This window comes from Aythya ferina, assembly GCF_964211825.1.
Source record: "Aythya ferina genome assembly, chromosome: 6".
Taxonomy (NCBI): Eukaryota; Metazoa; Chordata; class Aves; order Anseriformes; family Anatidae; genus Aythya; species Aythya ferina.
The window spans coordinates 20,207,722-20,224,372 of record NC_140303.1 but is presented as its reverse complement, the minus strand read 5'-3'; the positions used below and the strand labels follow the sequence as shown (position 1 = coordinate 20,224,372).

The window sequence follows — 16,651 nt, the reverse complement described above, 5'->3', positions numbered from 1 at the left end:
ATTAGGAGCTTGCTTTCTCAGGCAATCTAGACATCACTCACGGTGGCTGGACAAGAACGTGTATCCTCATGGGATTATGGCCAAGCATGAAGGAAAATTCAGGAAAAATGATAAACTAGTATCTTGCAAGGTATTAATGCGCCAAAATCTTGTGCAAAAACCTGGCAAGATTCTATCAGCTGCTGTTTTTCAAGCTAGGCCTCACCAAACAGGAGAGTCAACTTCTAATCATCTTGCAACCAACTTGGATCTGAACACATTCATCCTGAGGTAGTCCATATTATGACATAAACATGTGAGAAAAAAAAGTGATGCAGGTCTCCACTTGGTGTGTAAGCAAATATGCACTGAATGGTCCAAGTCCAAATGGAAGAGACAAAATTATTATGCAATCTCTTTTTGCAGAGTCTTATCACTAAGTGATAAGCACTTCAAAGAGATGGCTGGTATTGTGTGGTTAAGAAGGATAACCAAACTCAAACAGCAGTGTATGATGCAGGACTAGTTCATATATAAAAGCTGTATCCCTTGCAAATGTCTACAATTACAGCATAACGAAAAACTTCTATGCAAGTCTTTAAATATATTAGTGAAAATAGGTTTGGAGAGGTATTTCCCAACAATTTTTTACTTTGAAAGTTGTCAGGAAAAGCACCACAAATCATTAATGCTGATAATTTGTACTGGTGAAATAAGTATGGCTTTACATTACACCATCTTACATAACAATATAAAATATGAAAATCAAAAACGTTTTATAATAAACAGCAGTTTTACTGATTGCACATGATTATGTTAAGCAGCTTCTTCTAACAGTGTCACAGAGGTGATTTAATAGCTCCTATAACTAATCTTCCCAGATGACCTCTCCCCTCTGCTGATGAAGCCTATTCAAAACCTACTGCCCTTTGCTCATTTTGCCTTCTTGTATTTATGAACTGTTTTGATCATAAATACATTTGGCAAAATTCTTCTTTCCTCTGATCAGATTTTCTGTGGACAACTCATCTCACCTATGAGTGAAGTAAAAAGGAAACTTGTCATTGTTCTCGTTATTATTATTATTAAACTGAAACTGCCACGTCATTAACTGTAAGAAATCACTCTTCAGGTATTTGACATCTGTGTAAAGCACTGCTGTTCCCATCTTCTCCCTTTCAGCACGGAAGCAAAATTTGGCTCCGAGAAATTTACACAGCTTATTTTTACAAATGGAATGTGGACAAACATTGAAAATAAAACCTATCCCCTAGAAATATCAGAAGGAAAAAATGTTTTAAAATGTTATCATCCTATTCAAATAATGTAAATAATATTTTATATATAAAACCTAATATGCATGCACTCTAAATACACAAAATGTACAAAGCAAACCACAGATATTAACAGTCTACTTAAAAATAATCAACCAACCACCACCAGCAACAAACTCTAACCTGGAAGGAGTTAAAAAGCAACTCATATCACCACAGCTGGAAAAGGAAGAAATGCGAAGTTATTATCAAGGTCAAAAAACGCAAAGAGGAGAGAAGTGCAAATTCCCTATAAGAAATCTAGACTGTTATAATAAATGGATCCCAAAGGAGCTGCAAGCAGGTTGCCACAAGCAAAACACAAATCCCTAGGGGGCAGTACATAATTAACAATTTGAAGATGCAGCCATTGTCACAAAGACAGGGACTGCTACCCAAAAACGTGAGCAAGCATTTTGTTTTCAGAGCAGCTTGCTGATTGCACTATAAACGCATATTGTTTGCCCTTATATAATAATGAACGACTTTCTATCACAAATATTTTCCTCTAGGATCATTAAGTTTTCTAGTAAAATGCAGGAATAGCAGAATGTATGGACAACAATCACACAGAATGAAAGAAAAGCAGTTAAACAATCTTGTGTGAGGGTGGTGGTGTAGAAAGAAGATGAAACAGGCATTAAAATCAGCTGATTATAATAGTAAAACCTTATTCCGTGTATACATTAAAAAATTATGTATATATAATTTTCAAAAAAGAGTTACTCCAGTTTATAAATCAAATCATTGATATGGTAAGATTTTTCTGATTCAACTCTAGGACTGAATGATATATTTTTTATATGACAGTGTAAATGAGTCAAATTTGTATTTTTGTTGGTAGATAAAAATAATGCTTTATGTATAACGTCTGCCTGCTGAAATGACCAAACAGAGAAGTACCTTTAATCTTCAGTTTTAAAATGAGAGTGATCAGAGCAGGCTCACAAAGACTGGGAGAATCTCTGTGCTATATGGGGGAGTCAGTCAGGAAAGCCCTGGTTTCAACTTTTGAATAACATCAGTGCTAGTATATAGCCAACTTATATTGCCAGCAGTTTTAACAGTTGCCTGTCTACAAGTGTTGATCATGTTTGCCTTTTTTTTTTTTTCCTGGACAATACAGGTATGATAGGAATTCTGGATATCCTAATCATATAGCATGAGAGCTAAAAATACAGCCCATCCATTTATAATTTTCAGCTGCTCATCCTGATCCCAAGTTACAGCTGATAAATAATGTTAATGTTCTTTTGTACTAAAACCATATTTTGGAGGCAAAAAGAAAATAAGGAAATGATTGCAGCTGGATAAGATTTTCTCTCTTCTATGCTTTTTCTTTGTTGATATTGAGGACTAATGCCTTTCTCTAATAGTTTCAACCACAATCTTCCAATTCTGTCCTCTAAGCATGGGGTTTTGCACAAAAGTGCTATCCTGCCATGAAGATTGCCATATTAAAGCCTCTTCTGGAAACTTCACATAAATCATCAGCTTTGCAGGCGTGTGAATCAAAGTTAAAATTTCTGAGACAGGAGGATAAATATAAATTATTCACAGGACAGAGTTTGTCCTTGTTCTTTCTTTGCAGAGATCCATTACAAAATACAGTGGGGGGGTGGAGGGGGGAAGGAGAGTGTTTTGATTAAAATGCACAAACAACCCAGTCTTCTCAGATCAAGTCTTCTGTCCCACTGTAGTTATGTATGAGAGTTTGAGAATCTCCAGTTCCTTACAAGGAACTTCCTTACAAGTCTACTGTGCTTACAGATCTGTAATGCTATTTCAGACGTTTTTAAATTTTTGCTGTTAAGATTTAGAGTTGTTGTTGTTGTTTTTTTTTTTTTTTTTTTTTTTTTTTTCCCCTTTTAAAATCATCTGTGTTCAAAGCTCAAATCCAAGACATAAAATTAAACAGAGGAAAGTCTAACAATAACTCCCATCACCACCTGTCTGAAAACTCATGGACCTGAACTCAGTTCAGGTCCTGAATCATTTAAACTCACAAGAGCAGTACCTTTTACTTAGATCAAGGCAAGGTAGAAAGTCAAGGCTGCAGTTTTGAGAGATTCTGTTCTTCCCAAAGAAAAATTTTGCTTAAGAACAAAAATCATACATTTTCAATCTTTCCAGGAGAACGAGCAGAGTTAGTTTGGGGATAATGAAAATATTTTGAAAAATTCAAAATAATATCAAGCCAAGAAGTTGAGTTATTACCAGTTCTAAAGCAGATCCAATAATCCTAGGGAATCTTAGCTGATATATTCCCAGAAATTCCTCAAAAATGACGTGACATTTTGTTTGCTGTTAGTCTGTTCTGTTTATTTGAGTGAATATTTACTTCACTACAATATATAAAAGCAGCTGCATTTTATGTGAGAGAAACACTGTGAATGTAGCTGTTTGAAACTGAAACTAAAAAATAAGACAAATATGCTAAGAGAAAAGGAGAATCAGTCTTGCGTTCAGCACAATGCTGAGAGACTATCACCCATCAGCCAAACAGGAGTAAGGTTCTTGCTTACAGAATTTTGCTGACAAGAACACCAGCAAATCATTCCTCTGTAGCTTTCATCTCTGACTCCATTGCATAATATTCTTTCATCACTGACTGCATTTTATTATGCACAGTAAATGTAAAATACTTATATTACTTTCTGTAATTATAGACCTATCTCTAGTAAAGGATCCATCTTTGGTGCCTTTCTATTCATGGAAAAAATAAGCATTTAGAAATTTATTCATACCACTACAGTTTTACTGACCATATATTTTGAGAAAGTTGTAATTTTTTATTTTAAGTTGTCAGTCAAAATGGGGTAAATTTCCCATTATTTTCAATGAATTTCCAATAGATTAAACAAAGTTAGCTACCTGTTACTGTATCATACTTGAAGTTAAATTTCTCTGTGATGCAGATCCCACAGACTTGAAGAATTTGATTCTGATGAACATGCTGAGTTAATTAGAAGCAACTTCCTGTCATCTCAGAACAAAAGCTAGTTACAAGTAACCTTGAAATATTATCTATTTCATGAAATGGTGTAAACAAGTTGCTGACAACTTTCAAAGGGCAATTGGGTAGATTACATGTTTCTTTTCTAAATTACAGATAAACTGTGATAGTAGAAACTCAGTAGGAGCCAGGAGACATTGTCTATAAGGCATTTAGGTTTCACCTAGTCAGTTGGCTGGTACCATATTACCTCTCTTATCAGACAGAAGTTTCCCAGCTCATGCTGAGTTTTAGAAAGCCAAAAACCTGGATCTGCGGCTTCTCACAGTGCCACAGCCCTCTCCTCCTGCCTGAGTTGTACATCATTTCACATGGACCCCTGTTCTATATTGGGAACTTGTGTCATGGGTTTCTAGTGCAGATCTAAACTTGGGATAGGTGGCCAACATTTTGCAGCCCCAACATGAACATGAAAGTTAAATTTGCATTCCTTGTAAAGACTGAGAAACAAAGAAAACATCAAATGAGAAAATATGCATACATTTGGTGAGATAATATCAGAACGCAAAAGAAGGCATCAGATGATTATCACTAGAAAGCAATCAAAAGAACACAGCCTACATACGAAACCAGTCAATCCACAGAGCACTATTCCAAGGTCAGAATTTATAGCCCCTGCAACGTCAGGGAAAAGAAACTACAATCTGGTAGTCAGCAATGCTATATGAACTGTTGCAACATAAAAAAAGAATACCACAGCAAACCAAAATCCCTACCCTGAGCATCTTTTTAAGTCTGGTGACGATGAACTTCCATTGAGCTGTGAAAGACTGCTAGCCAGCAGACTCTGCTCAACACTACTTCCAAGACCAATTAAGATAGTATTGCCATAAGGGGGTCTCAGGAATACAGCTCATAAGACATCTATAAAACCAGAAAAAAATTAGAGTATTTATTTTTGCTTGATAGTAGTCAATCCCATGATATTTGATCTATCAACAGTAATGAGCTAGAAAATACTAGTAAAATCTTCACAGACTGATCCAAGCTGCAAAGTTCTGTTCTGAATTTCTGTTTCTTTCCAAGCAGCCAGTCAGGATTAGACTGAAGTTTTGACTGAGTCCCACTCTACATTTTGTGTTAAGTTTTCTAGATGTAGTTTCCATTGCTTCAAACTCATTTGCTTCATTCATATTCAATCACACTTCATGCTTGTCTGTTGACTCAAAGTTGCTAACATTCACTAGCCAGTTGTAATAGCAATTGAAAGAGAGTTAGAGGGCACACAGACATTAAGCGCAACTAAGTTTTGAAAACAAAACAAAAACAATTTGGTAGCTATTTTAACAACAAGAAGATATTTATAATGGCCTGATATTGGAAAGGCTACTGTGTTAAATTACCATTAATTATGTATCTTGAAATTCAAATGGGACTGCAGCCCCAGGGTGCATGTCCAGAGAAAACTCAGATTTGTTTTTTTTCCCCTAGACCTATTTCCCCCCACCCTAGTGGTAAACCTTGGCAAAATTGCTGTTAATTGCTGTCTTCATTTAGCCACATAGAAGACGAGAAATATCAGAACTGTGAAATTGTAGGCTGCATCACAAAGCCCTACTCTCTGTCTTAACAAAACCTAAAGCAAGACAGTTGTCAGCAGCATTCCTGTAGGTTAACCTATTTAGTTTCTGGCCTTTTCTGTTGGTAAGCAACAAGGATATTCTGCTTCTATCCACAATAAACAGATATGAGACAACTTTCCTGTACAGTCAGAAGATGACAGTGGGTTTTGGTTAGCACCAGTGGTTGAGTTTCAACAAGAATGCAGTTCTATTGCCCAATTCTCTGCTCCTGTGGGGTCTGAGATTAAATTAAAAAAAAAAAAAAAAAAAGTTTGCTCATATAAAATAAGCTTTTATAACCATGGAAGGATAAGGATTTCTTATGTCATTTAAATTCCTACCTGAATAATATAATGAGTTCTTCTAGCTACAGTAATTGAGGAGGTTCTCTTCTATTTACAGAGAAGCAGTACAACAAACTTACGCTATCTCAGACTGCATGACATCTGGCCTCAGGCTCAGTTCAGTTTCTACATGCACTGCTTCCTGTCAGAGTAATTAAGTGCATTTTTCTTGATTAACAAAAATCTAAACAAGATAAAAAGCTCATTTGCTTTCTGCTTTTGGTCCCAATGGATGAAGTCTGTACTTATTTCTTGGGAGTTCTTTACCATTTTCACTTTAGTATTGAGATAAATCTAATGACTTTCATGATAATGTTGTAAACTGTAAACATGTAATTTTTGGATGCACCGAGAGTTTTTTGTAAGAAGAGATATTTATTTAAATTGATACTGAAGTCAGTTTAGGCTTGAGGAGCTGAAAGGAAGGAGCTAACGTGAACAGAAATATTTTCTTATTTTTATCTTCCTGTGAAAAGAGAGAGGGGCTGATTTTGAGTTAACACTTGCCAGCAATTCAAAGCTGCTATCAATTTAAATTTGCATGAGAAATAGAGGGTGAAACAATGCATACAAAACAAATCTGACCAAGGCCACTTACTGTTCAAACTATGTGGAATGCACTAAGTGAAAACCCAGAAAGAGCAGTGACTATTTTGTTCTGACAAATGAACTTAGAAATACTTCTATATGCATGATCCTTAAACAACACAGTGACTATCTAGAAAATTTTGTGGAAAAAAAATAATTTAATAAAGAATTAAAATAATTGGAATAAAGAAAATGACAATGGAATGAAACTGCAGCTGAACTTGGTACCTCTGACACAAAAATGGTCTGTATAGGAATGGGCAGTAAAGCCACATTATCAAGCTCTCATCATCCTTAGAAACATGGAAGATATGACTAAGAAACTCCCCTAAAAGTCAGTTTAGCAAATTTACATGTAAATCCCATTCTCTTTCCCCATCTAACCTTTTAGATTTCTTTTTAAAACCCTCCAAATTCTAACTGTATAGAAGTATCTGCTCCTGTATGAGGTGGTCCCTTGGAAAATACAAAAATGATGATAGCCCATCCATCATATAACCCCATTGCAAACTATGGGACTAGCTTAACAGCATTAAATAAATCTCTTTCCTAAAGCTCTGTGTAGGCTTCCAACACGTAGATTTATTTTTTAAATATCTTTCATTTCGTATTCACGTAAAATGTAAAGTGTTTGAAACCACTGTAGCATTGTAATAATGAGTTTTAAAATACCCTGATGGGTCAAACCACTGTCTGCCTCAGTGCTCTATAGCGGATTTGACATGACCAGTAGCGGGTCCATGGGTCACACTGAGAAGAAGCCAACAATTCACAGTGGGTGAAGACTGCTTGGAAGCATTAGAAGAAAAAATGGTTACATTTCATATTAAAACTCTGCTAAATGCCTGGCTTAGCCTGGTCATTTGGGGCACTCAGCATATATCTCTAAAGCAGTGAGGTTATTTTTAATACTCTTGCAGGTCACCTTTAAATGAATTTGCACTTCAATGATTATCTTTGCTAGACCACATATTATACCTACTGAAAGTAAGGAAACTTACTTGTGCTGTATAGCATCCTCAAAAAGAACAAGATTCATTGCAGCATGAAGCTCATTGTAGTGCTCTAATGATTCTGTTAAAATTCTGGTCAGCTTCTCCCAATCAGATACGGGAAAGTAACGAGGTTCTCCAACACCATAGGCAAAGTGGCAGTAAATTAGTGGCTTATGGATAAATACATGCTCATCAACACCCTGGTGGTAACAATATAGAGATATAAACAAGTATTCACCCAGCATATTAACCCTTTATCACAATTTTATCTGTGTGTCTCTGTGTGTGTGCATGTGCACACTTAGAAAAAGCTGCTGGATTCTAAGACTGATCCTGTTAGCTACAGAATCAATATCAGACAGTGTTTCAAATTTTTCCATCAGAATCTGGCAGCATGCTATTTCCAGAAGGCCAGCTCCAAGCCCTGTCGGACTGTGTCTTCTCTCTGGAGACAGCTGAAAAGAGTATAATAATACGTAATGCAGACTTTGGTGATAGCTTTTAATTTAATCTGATCTTTTCTGGAAGGAAATGGGTTCAACCACAAACTACAAGATTATTCTCAGTCATTTTTCCATTTTATGTTATTTATGTATGGCTCATGCAATTTTACTCTGCTTTCCTTACTGTACACTCTACTTGCTTGTATTTGCTACTGACTCCTAATATTCTTATGGTCTTCATCATGGCATGCAACCATAAGGAGGGAGCATCTAAATTGCAAAAAAGGTAAAGAACCTCATTACAAAGAAGAAACTTGAATAAGTATGCTTCAAGTAAGAGAAAAGACAGAATACTTCTTATGACTGCAGTGATTTTGTTTTTATAATCTTTTCTATTATATTGAAATGATGTCCATTCACACCAGGGACAGGAAACAAAACAAAACAAAACAAGATTTCTACAATAAACAATTCATCTGTATACACTTCCAATGTCACAAAATCCTTTTTCATCCCCATGAAATCCTTTTCATTCCCACAATGCTCAAAAATAATATGGCATGAAATGGTGGATACAAACAGATTTTTCCCAGTTACCTCATGTTAAGAATCCCATCTCAGAGTACATTCTATAGTATGGATGAGAATTGCATTAAAATGTTCAGTATCTTTCTTCTCCATATATTAATATGAGCAAATGCAGGATGATTACAAGGATACATTTTTTCCATGATAAATGGATCAAGACAATAGGAACCAATATATTACTGGGGCAGTAAAGTGTTCCTGGCAAACACATTTTCATTCAAACACATTTTTTTCCCCTTCAAACGTGATACTGTCAATCCCTGACTAGAAACTAAAATATTCCAGTCAGTGATATGCATCTTTGGGTCACCAAAACATGAATATTTACTCCCTACAGTATGCATGCTTAATGGCCAATTAATGACCTGTTGTAAAAGAAGTTATATAATGAGGTTGTGTGTTTGCCTTAGGAATGGTGATCGCTTCCTCCTAGCCCTCCTTTGTATGACTTTCATCTTTGTTGTAATCCAGTTTTATTTCTGACACACCCCTTCCTTTCTCTTCAGAAAAAAACTGACCGTATCCTGCTGGAGTCCTGCCTGTCTATTTAAAACTTCCTTTTTCTAGATTGCCTCTTTAGTTCTGTATTCTTCCCAGCTTCACTCCCAATATAGATTACTGTAACACACTGAATACCATTACAAAATGCACATCAGACAAGAGACTGCCTAAGATGCTTTTTCCCTTGATTCTGATATGTGTAGTTCAACTTGACCCTTTTGGGTACCCTTCATAAAATATTACTTGCTACTCCAGTTCTCAATTTTGTCATTGGTTGTTACCAGTCAACATATTCTGGCCTTGGTGAAAGGCAATGAAGGCATTCCTCTTGACTTCACAATGTTATTCAGAGTGCCAGCTCTGACATGGTTTCTTCAAGCGTGGTGCAATAATTTTTAGGAATTGGCAGATTGAAGTCTCTGTCACAAAGCGCTAATACAAATGGACTGGGACTTTTGCAGTATGGAGTTCCCCTGATACTACAACTAAATCCAGCAAGCATATTAATAGATATTTGGTGAGCAGGTGGCTCATACAACGATGCTTTGCCTAACAACTTCATACTCATGTATGAGCTAATTCAGTGTCATTTATCTATTTTTATGCCTAGCACAAGTAACTATTAGGAAATTTCATCTGGAAATTTTCCATCATTGGGATATTTGTTGTGAAAATGTTTCCTTTTTGCATTGACCTTTTGATCCAGCTGTATTATGAGATTCTAAAAACTGACATCCTGCTCTCCTCTTTACTGCTAAACAGATGTTAAATAAGCAACTCTCAGGAACTATGGGTAAAATTCTGACCTCGATCCAAACATGAGCATTTCCAAATGCATTGAAAGGTTGAAATTATTTTTAAAACCTAGAGATAACACACACAAAAGAACCAGATACTGTTGAAGTATAAAAAAAAATAATTGCTCTCAGCAGCACAGTTGTCCTGGTAATAACTCTTAGAACCAGAAAGATTCCTACTATCCTCTTTAGAACATTGATTACCCTTTGCCAACCTCACATGCACTCTTTCAGTCTTCCCAAATCACCGCTGTCTCTCATGCACCTGCTGCTGATGGTTTCAAACTACTGTTCAGTTTTTGCTAGCTTGGTGTGCAATACTAAAAATGTTCCCACTCATATAGAAGGTGGCAGATGAATTTGTTAAAAGCTAACCCAGATAGGTAAGCTAAACAAAAAGCGAAACAGCTTTAAAAATAAAAATAACACCAGGTTTGCTGGCTTGCCAAATTTAACAGTATTTTTTAAATTAAAAAAATAAAGAAATTTAAAAAAATGGATGTTTTGCTCCCACTTATTTCTTTCCTCTACCTCTCACTTTCTGCCTCCAGCACAGAACGAAGAGTACAGGATTTGTGATGACAGCATTTTTTTCCAGAAAGATCCTCCCATGCTTTGTAGACACAAGGCAGCAGAATGAAGTGGAAGAACCATTCATACTTGAGAAGTTAACCACCATGGCAACAGCTGAATGCAAAGGGCCGAGGAAGGAAGTGCAAAGCAATCATCGCCAATGGGAGTCACTTGGACTCCTCAGCACCCTGCCTACTCCTCCCTCCTTGCTGTCTGCTCTGCAAGTAAGTGCAAAGTAACTTTGTGCATGAACCTGCAAGGAGTGAAAGCACAGCACAGCAAAGCTGTGGCATTACAGAACTGAGCAAGAGGAGAAAGACACCTCAACAGTTGTGTTTCATTTTTTGGCTAAAAAAAATAATAATAAAAAAAATGGCAGCTTTAACACATAGTACAAGCCTATCCTTTGCTATGTCAAGCTTCATCTGCTATATGTCTCTTTCATAGAGTAGCAGAGTGAAGAGAGACCACGTAAGCTGACTTCAATAGGGAAACAACCTAGTTATCTGGGAACCAGAACACATTTACCTGACTTCTTTGAGATCAGAGGTTTGTGTGCGGGGACCAAAGGGACTGCAACATTTAGGTTGCTTCTCATAGTTGAGTAGCTTGTTCAAGTTTTGCACTGCATGGCATAGCAGCTTGGTGTGCAGACACGCAGAATAAATGCATTTGGGAGTATTACTATTTGAAGCAACTGTTCACTTTCGATTTTAGAACAGTCTGGGATGTGAACCTTATTTCTTAATCATTTCACAGGTTGTCACGTGTGCCAAAATTTGGAGTTCTCAGAAACCTCTTATTGTATAGCATGTCCATATTTTGCCCTCCACATTGCTGCAAGTCATTTATCATTCATGCTTCTGACTGGATTAGAAGCATGACTCCACTACTCTGCCTCTGAGAAACTGGTGTTACCCTCCCGTTCCTTCTAGTCCTCTCTTCAAGGAGGATGCCTTAGAAAGGCACAAGAAACAAGACCCAGGAGATCTACTAGATCTAGTAAATGTATGTAGTAAACTTTTAACTATAAGCTTCATGTAACTAAAAAAATTCACACTTTGCCAGGAACTTCAGACCTGACTGAATATGGCACAGAGGCATGTGGAACATGGCCAAATTTGTTCTCTTGGTACCTTTTACACTTTAGAGCTTTTAAGATAGCTTTCTGGCTTACAAGAGAGTTTCATCTTAAGAATTTATAAGCACTTCTATCCTGATTCTATCCCAATTCTATCCCGATAATTACAACACTCTATACAACTTACAGCTGAGATCCTCTTTCCAAGAATGCTACTTTTTTTTTTTTTTCCTTTTTTTTTTTTTTTTTCTGGCAGCCAGTGGTTTCACCATTAGAAAATGGTATTACAGAATTAGAAGATGTTCAGGCATGATACTCACTCTGAATATTGACATAGCCAGTACATGTATATTTAGGGAACTCTCCACAGAGTTCAACGTGAGACTCTGAAAAACAAGTGTTACATAAAATCACACAAGAATCTACAATGTATAGTAGAGAGAAAGGGCAATTTATACATACAGGAACTATACAGAAAGACCTGTATTACCTGGAATATATGCATCAAATCTCTTAAATTAAAACCATAATTGAATCCAGTCACTGTGGGTAGAAAGTTCTGGGTCATTTTCTGATGCAGACAGACTGCAGCTTATATGATAGATTTCACTATACTGTAACTGCAGCTCCAGTGCTGGAAAAGGATATTTATGGTCCTGCTCTGTGTAGTGGTTAGAGCATCCATCTCTGGGAAACAGACAGCAAACAGAGAGAAATGTCTCTGAGAGATTAAAAAAAGCATGTGTGAAGAAAAGTATAATTATTTCTTTTAAAATATACCCACATAAATATTTTAATAACACCAAAATCCAGAAATTGAAAGCACAAGTTGAAAAGGTTCTCACAGCCAAAGCACACAGTGTTAAATATCTTATTCACTCCCTGTCTCACTCGATGGAGATCATAATTACTATCAAGTTAGTATGAAACCTGCCAAATAAGCCTGACTTCAGGGCAGTGTGCTCCTTTGCAGCTGTTTTCTTTCCAGAATGCTTAATAAATTGTGTATATTTAATCAAATTGGGATAGTTCAGAGTCTGAATGTTGTTTAAATAAAAAGTAAGGCAGATAGCACCTTAGTGGAGTACCAGGCATAGGGGAACTGTAATAAAGTTGTTAAATTTCTTAGGAAGAGTAGTATATTGATCCTTTATCTTGGATCAATCCAATTATAATTCTATTATTAACACCTCTGTGGTCTTTTTAACAGTCATTTAAAAACCAGAGAATTCAGAAAAATTACCTAAGGATGTTTCTGCCCCCACGATGCAGCTCAAACAGAACTGGTCAAATCACAGAATTCTTCATTTGCAGAACATTTCTGTGTGAAATAAAAAAAAAATATAATCAAAAAATAAACCAAATACCTCCAAATTGGGAAGCTAAAAACATCTTGAAGCTGAACAGAAGCTTGTAAAACACACATATATTTTGAAAAAATTACATTTTTGATCAGTCAGCATTTCCAAATGAAATCCTGTTGTAGAACATTCCTAATCAACCTAAGTGTAAAATATGCTAACATAGGCAGTTTCAGAACCTTGATTCTCTGCAGTGAAACAAAGCAGTATGAGAAACTAGTTGATATAATGTGTTTCTCAAACACTATCTGTTAGCAAAAAAAAATGTTGACAAGTTTAAATAAAATACAGATGACAATGCAAATGCTGGAAAGATGGTTTTAGGTAGATGCACAAGCACAATCTTTTAAAATCTATGCACTTCCAGGTGTGAAAAGATACTAAAACCATGCAGATGAAATCGCTGCTTTATAAAGGTAAAGAAAAAAAAAAAAAAAAAAAGAAAAAAGCATAAAAGCATGCTACACCTATTTCACAGTGATCAGTTCAAATCTAAGAAGTAGATTAAACCAGTTATTCCTTGAATGCTTTTGGACAGATTGATTAGAGTTCTCTAGTCTTTCACAGTTTACAGTCCTTCCTGCTTTCTTTGTTTAAACACAACTTCAGCTTTGTGAATGATTTCCCTTGCTAATTCTAGTAACTTTCATTCCTTTGCTGAGTAGCTATGCTGGCCTCCTTTTACTCTTTCTTGCATCTTTCCCAAAGGATGGGGGATGCTCTGCTGTTGCGTCCTCTGCCCAGATGGAGCATCTTCGTGCTCTCTGGAAGGATTTAATTGGTTTAGTGGCCCATTTTATCTTCTTTTTAGTGAGCTTTCCTGTTTTCACAGAGTTACTCTTTTTTGAAGTTAAGCACACTTGTGGTGGATTCTTTGGCCTTTGTTGCTCCTGTGGAGGGTGCTGAATTGAAGTACATTACAGTCACTGTCACAGAGCAGTGATTCCATTGTGAGATTTTAAACCAGATCCTGCACATCACTCAATACACAAACAAGCTGTCACTCAGTGTGGGCTTGTTGTTTAGGGAACAGCCCTGTCAGCCCCCCTTCCCTGCTTCGCTGTTCAGTTGTTCAGTCCACTCAGCCATAGGTTTGCACTGTTGGAGAATTTGTGCATGGGTTTGTCAGAAACAGTATTAAGGGAACTGAGTTGTTTCCTTTAATAGATTATGCATTTAATAAATATGGTGGAGAAACAAAAGTTTGCAGAAAATCTAGTGCCTGCTCAGGCAAATGTTTGTTACATGCACATTTTAGCAGATGCTTTTTGCCCATGTTTGTGTAGTTCAAACCCTATCTGCACTAAAAATGGAAACCCCCAAACCTGAGCACAGGTAAAGGCAGAAGTAGCTGAGATTTGGCACAAGATAGGAAAAACATTTCTTTTATGAAAGTGCAATAAACAGTATCTTTGATCTGGCAGATGAAACACAGCCAACATATCCTTTCTGAAACCCAGAAACAAATTAATAACAAACTATAAATCCAAAATAAAGTTAACCCTTAAAAACAAAAGTCCCCTCAGGCAGAGTTTTGCTCCCTTCTGTTAACCTCCCATGAAAGACAGAACTCTGAAGTTAACTAAAGGCTTCCATACCTCCTTCCATCCTCTGCATTCTGTGTGGCAGGTTTTCAAGACCAGCCAAGAAAAGTAGCACCATAAACCCGTAAGACCCAAACACACACAAATAGTCCTGCTGGCAATGTGAAGGTTTGAAGACTTCTGCATACTCTTTTGCTGTACTCCTTAGAGAGCCAAAGGACTCCTGAGGAGACCTGGGGTGTCCTATGCATGATTCTTGTTTACAATACAGTGCTTATTCACTCACGTCTGCTCCTGGGGTTGCCACAGCAAATGGTCAAACTGAGGGTTTTCCTACACATTCTGTCCCCGTAGCACCTTTTATCTGGTACTTATAACTGTGCTATTCCATGCCTGCTCTGTGTGAGACAGAGCACCATCTGTCTGCTATGCAAGGCTGTAAAAAAATGTTAGGATGTTCGTTCTCTTTAAATTAAGAACTTGACTGTTACTCTGAGCAAAAACATTTTGTTAAAATATGGCACTTGGTGCACCTACCCAAAGATGCTGATTTACTGAAAAACTTCCAGCAGTGGGATTCATGCATGTGACACACTGACAATCGTGAATTTCTTTTAAAATCAGTTTCTGTCTGTCATACCTATGTAGTTACAAAATAACAAAAGGATAATAAAGCTCAATTGTATATTCACAGTTTGAGATTTCTATTGACAGATCTTCACACTGAATGCTTCTGCAAGAAAGTGTGATTATGTAGCTCTCTGCTAAAAGAACTGAAAACCTCTCCTTTGTTACAACTCTCTTACACACCATTTCTATCATTTGGAATCTTTTAAGGGATGTGTCAAAGTTGACAGGCCCAAATTTGGCCTCCTCTCACCAAATTATATTTGTAGATTTAGAATATCTTCCTTGTAGGACAAAATCCCAGCAGTCAACCTCTCCAAAACAAGGGCTAAGTTCTTTGGCTAGCTCCAGGTCAGGCAATAAGCCATGAACAATATACCCTCTTGTCCTACAAAATGCATGTTTCTGTTCATGTGCTACACCATCCCTCCTCTTACAACCAACATATTAAATTGGTACTGTGATGAAAATCACTCTGCTTACTCATTTACCTATGGGTTAGATGGTTTTATTAGTTCAGCCTGTTGCCTCTAACCTTCCACTACACTGTGGAGAGCTCTATTGTGTTACAGCCATAAAAGCACTTCACCAGAGCTTTATACAAAACTTAGAGAGCTAACGTGCTGGGTTCTCTTCTGTCACACATCATATATGGGATTAACAATAGTAGCTAGCTTAATTTATTGGATCTTTGTTTTCTAGCCTGCAAATTAGGTCAATAGCATTTTCCCCATCCATGGGAAAGCTCAGTGGCTCCTTTAGTTCAAAGGAATCCTAAATCTGTAGCAGATAAAAATAACAAATATTAAAGAAAATGTTCTGTTTTGTTTCACTAAGAATCCAAAATGATTTCAAGATAGATTTACATTTTTGTAAAAAAGCACTGTGAGATATTAAAATGTGAAGTGCAATTTGATAGGACTGCAAGCCTGACTGCTGAGTTTTTCTTGCCAAAAGAAGAATTTCAGGACAAGAAAAAAAAAAAGGAATAAAAAAGGAAAAGCTGTGATACTTGCTTTATCCTCCTGTTCACATAACAACCCAGTAGAAATCCAAACAGCATTCATTTAATATATATGCCTAGAGTAGGCCATCAGACTATAATCTCTCCTTGTCTAGCCATATTAGAGAGCTGTATCCAGAAGCCTAACATTTTGATCCAAGCATTCTAAGGTAATTACTCTAAACTCCTAGTCAGTTTTAACCACACTTCACTCAGTTGCATAAAAGTATTTCATAACAAGTGAAAGAACTGTAAAGAACAGCCTAAGGGCATCTTCTCTGACCCACCTCCCACTTCCCCTATCCTTTTGAAAACTTTAACAGAGTAAGTTTTAAG

General features: G+C 36.6%; 1 long non-coding RNA gene across 1 annotated transcript in view; it reads right to left on the bottom strand.

The window, feature by feature from the left end:
- LOC311438832 overlaps positions 1-13,103 on the bottom strand; it is a 43,757-nt gene extending 30,654 nt beyond the window's left edge. The window contains exons 1-3 of the long non-coding RNA XR_014694349.1: positions 13,024-13,103; positions 12,271-12,467; positions 12,101-12,166 (exon numbers count right to left, since the gene is read on the bottom strand). This is a non-coding gene — a long non-coding RNA (uncharacterized lncRNA). The remainder of the gene's footprint in view (positions 1-12,100; positions 12,167-12,270; positions 12,468-13,023) is intronic.
- Positions 13,104-16,651: the final 3,548 nt, after the last annotated feature.